Here is a 6,000-nt window from a genome sequence, read left to right as displayed (position 1 = left end):
ATACAGTTTTTTAGTCCTCAGGTATGTAGTCAAATATTGTCCCTCAGGAATTCCAGTGGCAGGAAATCTGTGTGTTTGGGCAAGACCCTGGCTGGAGGAGGGGGGAATCTCCGTCTACCCTGTCTCCATCCAGACAAGTCCTCCCACATTCCTTTACACAGGTGGTGGAAACCATCGTATCACCCTGCCCAAGGTACTTGATGGGGGGAAACAACCTTGCCCGGAAAGCGTGATGGCTGGGTCCTTGGGTCCATTGTTGTAGTCCCGTGTTATCACGATGCAATCACAAGCTGATTTGCATCCAGGATTGGTGGACAGGATTCTTTCCACCTTCTTTCCAGTGGCTCTGCTATCACTTTATCTTTGTTGACTCATATAGAGAGAGACAAACTTATTAGACTCTCACATGGTGAAATGGTGTTAATTACTGCTGTAGCAGCTTTATCATTCTCTGTTAATTGCAACGTAGAAAGTTTCTTTTCATCATACATTATAGCTCTTTTTTCTCAAGATCTGAGTAAAAACTCTGACTACAGCTCTTTCCTCTCTAGACACATGAGTCCCCATTTTGTGCTTGTCAAGAAAGTAAACAACCCCCTTTTTGTAATTACCCCAACTGCTCACCTCTGCCCCCTTTGTCTCAATTATTTTGTTTCAGTTTCTTCTTTTTCCCAGAGGTACTATTAATTTATTGTCTAGACATTTAGCTTCCTCTCCATGATTTCTGTAAGCTAAGCTGCGGTAAGTCACTGGCTGCTTCTCCCAGTGGAATACAGCCTCTAGCGAGGCCCACGAGGACCAACAACTTTGAGGCCACCATTTAATGACGTTGGTGAGCATGATCTCCACAGGCTGAGTAAAGCCAAGTAGCTGTGTCACAGTTACCATATGTAGTAACCCTGGGTGCACATTGGGGTCACCATTTGGTAACACAGGGTCACCACAAGCACAGCTTCCAAGCCAAGATGTTTCCAAGCGAAGATGTCTATTGCATTACACAGCTAAGTTACACACCCTTTTTGAAAGAAGAGTTGTCATAGCCTAATTGGCTATTTTCTACTGGCATGTGTTTAAGCAAAGCATACAATAGGTTAAAATCAGCAAAACAAGCTTTTCAACACATCCAACCAAATTCTGCCTGGGTTTTTTGGTTACAAAATGTTTACATTCTTTTCTCAGAAAAGACAAAGCATAGCTTTCTGTAACTCGAGCAAAGGCAAATCTCCCCCTACAACATTGCTCGCCTTAGGTTACCTATCTGTCCAATGGCATTATTTAGACCTTATAATTCTTTTCCTTTTTACATCCAATGGTAGTTAATTTACATTCTATCACTTTCTATTCAAGATCTGTGCCTAAAATTACCACAGACCAATTTGGTGAAAATATGAAAAAGGGGGATGGTCAGTCCTCTGCTCTTCTCTTCAGGAAAGTGCAGGAGCTGCGGAGTGGCAGAGCCAGAGGTGGCAATTCCAGAGGGGTAGCTGCCACTACCTCATTTTCCCAGAATAACTCTTACTGCTCCAACAGTGATTCTGACACTAACGCTGGGCACTGTGTCAACTGTACATATAAATGTAATCCCCATCATTAGGGGTGCCCTGCCTCCTGCCAGGGGGAGGAGAGGGATAAAGGTGGTAACAGAGTCTCTGGGGGTGTGTACCTTCAGTGGCCTGGCACTTCAGAATTTCAGAAGTACAGGGCCTTGGTTGACACAGGAGCTCAGTGCACCATAATACCATCAAATTATCAAGAGACAGAGCCTATAACTATTCTGGGAATCACTGGTGGATCTCAAGACTTGACTAAGATGGAGGTTGACACAGGTTTAACTGGAGAAGAGTGGTAGAAGCATCCTGTAGTGACAGGACCTGACGCACCTTGTATTTTGGGAATTGATTTTCCAAGAGAATGACATTTCAAAGACCCTAAGGGTTACAAATGGGCTTTTGGAGTAGCATCTGTAGAAATAGATGGAGGAAAATTGAGGTTGTCTATTAGACCTGAGCTTTCTGATGAATCTGCAGTTCTGGGACAACATGAGATAGAGGATGTGAAACTGCCTGTTCCTTCTCAAACTGTGCATCACAGGCAATACAGAACCAACTGTAACTGTTTGGTGCCTATACACAACTTGATTCACCAATTGGAAGATCAGAAGGTCATCAGCAAAAATCATTCCCCTTTGAGCAGTCCCATCTGGCCTGTGCGAAAGCCAAATGGAAACTGACAGTTGACTTCCATGCCCTGAACTCCACTCATGAGTGCAGCAGTGCCAGACGTGATGGAACTCCAGTGTGAGCTGGAACCCAAGGAGGCCAAATGGTTATGCCACCATAGACATTGCTAATACTTTCTTCTCTGCTCCCATAGCAGAGGAATGCAGGCCTCAGTTTGCTTTCACCTGGAGAGGAATCCAGTACACTTTTAATCATTTGCCCCAGGGGTGGAAACACAGTTCAACAATTTGTCACGTACTGACCAGGTAAAGTGAGAAGTGGTCCATGCCTTGGGTTTGTGACCTGTTCAAACTGGTCCAGACATTAAGAGCATTCCATATATGGCTGTGAGTGACAGTGGTCCAACTGGGTGCTTATGGCAGAGAGCTCCAGGTGATACACGTGGACATCCACTTGGTTTCTGGAGTTGTGGCTGCACAGGCTCAGAGGTAAATTATCTCCAACTGAGAATGAGGTATTAGCTGCCTATGAAGGAGTGAAAACAGCTTCTGAAGAAACTGAAACTGAGTCTCAACTTCTTTTAGCTCCCAGATTACCAGGTTTGAACTGGATGTTCAAAGAAAGAGATATTGACCATTGGAATGGGCTGCCCAGGGAGGTGGTGGGGGCAGCATCCCTGGACGTATTTAAGAAATGACTGGATGAGGCACTTGGTGCCATGGTCTAATTGATTAGTTAGGGTTGGGTGATCAGTTGGACTTGATGAACTTGGAGGTCTCTTCCAACCTGGCTGATTCTGTGAAGGTAAAGGTTCTTCACCACACCATGCCACAGATGCTACATGGTCCAAGTGGATGGCTTTGATAACACAGAGAGCTCGAGTGGGAAATCTAGAAAGACCTGGTGTAATGGGTTGGGGCAGAACCCCCCCCCACCATGTGCAGAAATAATGACTCAGACAAACAGATTGCAAAAGTGATGGAAAGTTTAAATAGAGAACAGTGAGTGCGTGCAGAGAACTAGAAACACAGTGACAAGAGAGACCCCAAAACAGTCCCAGAAAGATCCCATCCCCACCTGAGGGTGCACCCAAAACCCCCAGGGCTCCTCCTTCCCCCCCTCCCTCCCCAACTGCTAGGCTAGTCTCAGCTGGCCAGATCTGAGACTGCCCATCCCCCCATGGCCTTGAGCCTAATCAGGCCCATGGCTGGGAGATCTCTCCCCCAGTTACCGGGTGTCGGAGAGGAAAGGAAAGAGGAAGTGCCAGACCCCGCCGTAAAATTTATAGTGGTGCAAGGGATCATGGTAGGAAATACATAATTTCCTGTGTCCACCCACTGGGATGGACTTCTGGACACAGGAAACACCCCTATAGCAGAGGGCACCCAGCCCAAACTACAACAGGAGCTACTCCTTATTTCATACCATAATCCCTACACCCAAACACATCATCCAATCAGAAAACTTCTGATGACATATCCAGCGAAGTCCATATCTTCCATCTGGGTGTCCACCCAAACAATCTCTCATTCAGGCTCAAGTGTCTATCCATTCCAGTTCTTCTTCTTTCATCCAATGGAACCTCCCAGCGATGCAGAGTTCACTCTCCTGCAGTGCAAGTCCTCCAAGGATTTGTTGGACATCCTGGTCACCTGGAAAAGCCTCACGACTTCTCAGCCAAGCCTTTATTCTCACCTATGTTCACCCGGCGGTATATTCTCCACCATTGGGGCAGTCCAGTCGAAACAATCCAACCCACGACTGCCTTTTTCAATCTTTTTCAATCTATCCAGGGTGCCGCAACCAACCACTTCCATCCGCGGTCCAGAACTGCATGTCCAAGGCACTCCGCCCCCCCACTAGGCGTACTGAGGCATGACAGCATCTGGCTGCACACCCCACCCCGGAAAGGGAAGGGATGCACCACAGCCCACTGAAAAGAAGGGAGGTGGAACCAGGCACTCTGCACCATTTTCGGAGCTTATCCAAAAATCAGGGAAAGAGATTGGAGCCGGCCCTACCGCAGCCCGAGTGCATGGCCGGGGCTACCGCCGCTGCTTCTCCGAGCTCACAGCCGGGCCCGCCGCCACCACCACTCAGCATACAGTAGGGTTCCGGCCACCTCTACTGCCACGGCACAGAATCAAAATCACCTCCACCGCTCGGACACTCAAATGGCTTCTCCAGCGAAAGCCATACACGCGTTCTCAGAGCCCTTGAAAACGGCTTTCCAGCTGGAGTCCTTATTGGCCCCCCAGGGTTTCGGGAGCTGGCTCACCTGCTCGCAGCGGCTGGCTCTATCCCCACAGTGAGAACGGACCTGACTCTGATCTGTTCGCCACTGGCCCTCCCCCACTTCGCTCCCTGCCGTGGAGGAAGGGCAGGTTCCACGTTCTCAAGTGGTACTCTGATGTCAATGGTCGAGAACCACCCCTGCTTGAAACAGCAGGAGGGGCTCTGTACCACCGGCCGCGCAAGGGATCATGGTAGGAAATACATAATTTCCTGTGTCCGTCCACTGGGCTGGACTTCTGGACACAGGAAACACCCCCGTAGCAGAGGTCACCCAGCCCAAACTACAACAGGCGAGTTGCCTGCTCACATGCCTGCTACTCGTGATCATTATGTCAGCTGAGGCAAATTTAAAACCCAGCCAGGGCTGGCGCAGACTCATATTGAGCAGCAGCTGCTGCGCTCTCGTTGTTGTTGCTCTCGCTGCTGCATGCTCACTGCTGTGGTCTCGCTGCTGCGCTCTTGCTGCTGTGCTCTTCCTGCTGCACTCTCACTGCTGTGCTCTCGCTGTTGTGCTCTCGCTGCTGCATGCTCACTGCTGTGGTCTCGCTGCTGCGCTCTTGCTGCTGTGCTCTCCCTGCTACACTCTTGCTGCTGCACTCTCATTGTTGCACTCTCCCTGCTGCGCTCTTGCTGTTGTTCTCTCCCTGCTGTGCTCTCGCTGTTGTGCTCTCCCTGCTGCGTGCTCGCTGCTGTGCTCTCCCTGCTGCGCTCTCCCTGCTGCACTCTCCCTGCTGCACTCTCCCTGGCTGCAGCCCCACGCCCCCACACTTTTTTTTTTTCTTAATTTTTGTCCAGTGGGTCAGTGGCCAGGGACAGGGATGGTTGCACCTCACAGCAAAGCTGCCTTCAAAAGATCAGTGTCAACCCAGACTGGGGACAAACATAAGCAGGTAGGTGTCCAGGTACCTGCCTGCAGAGAGTGCTGGAGCCTGGCACTTGGAATGGAGGGCAGTGGGGACAACACCTGCAGTAGGTGTGAGCAGATCGACTATCTGCTTAACCTGGTGGCCAAACTGAAGGAGGAAGTTGCTAGACTTAGAACTCTAAGGGAATGTAGAAGGGAGTTGAACTTGAGTAACCAGGCTCTGCAGGTTCCCCTAGCAGAGGCAAGTGACCCAAAAAGCAGTGGGGAATGGACACAGGTCACTCTTAAAAGACATAAAGTAAAACTTCCTTGCCTCCCCTCACCTTCCACAATACCCTTGGAAAACAAGTATGGGGCACTGGAAGTTGAGGGTGAGTGATTCTGATGCCAGAGGAAGAACCATTTGAGGTTTTGCCTAAGTCAAAACAGCCTATGGCAAAACAGCCTAAGGTTAAACAGCCTTCCCCCAGCATCAGGACTTGTTCCCTCAAAAAAAAAGAGGAGGGTAATTGTTATTGGTGATTCCCTCCTGAGGGGAACAGAGGGCCATGGTGGCACTGAAGGTCATGACGCGGCAGAGCTGACCATGGCACCATCCAGGCAAGCGTCCCCCAGGGACCAAACCTTGTCTGGTTGGATCAGAGAGAACAGCAGCTGCCA

Source organism: Melanerpes formicivorus, unplaced genomic scaffold (assembly GCF_026170545.1).
Source record: "Melanerpes formicivorus ecotype bairdi unplaced genomic scaffold, bMelFor1.0.p_v2 SCAF_121, whole genome shotgun sequence".
NCBI lineage: Eukaryota > Metazoa > Chordata > Aves > Piciformes > Picidae > Melanerpes > Melanerpes formicivorus.
This window is presented reverse-complemented; position numbering follows the sequence as displayed.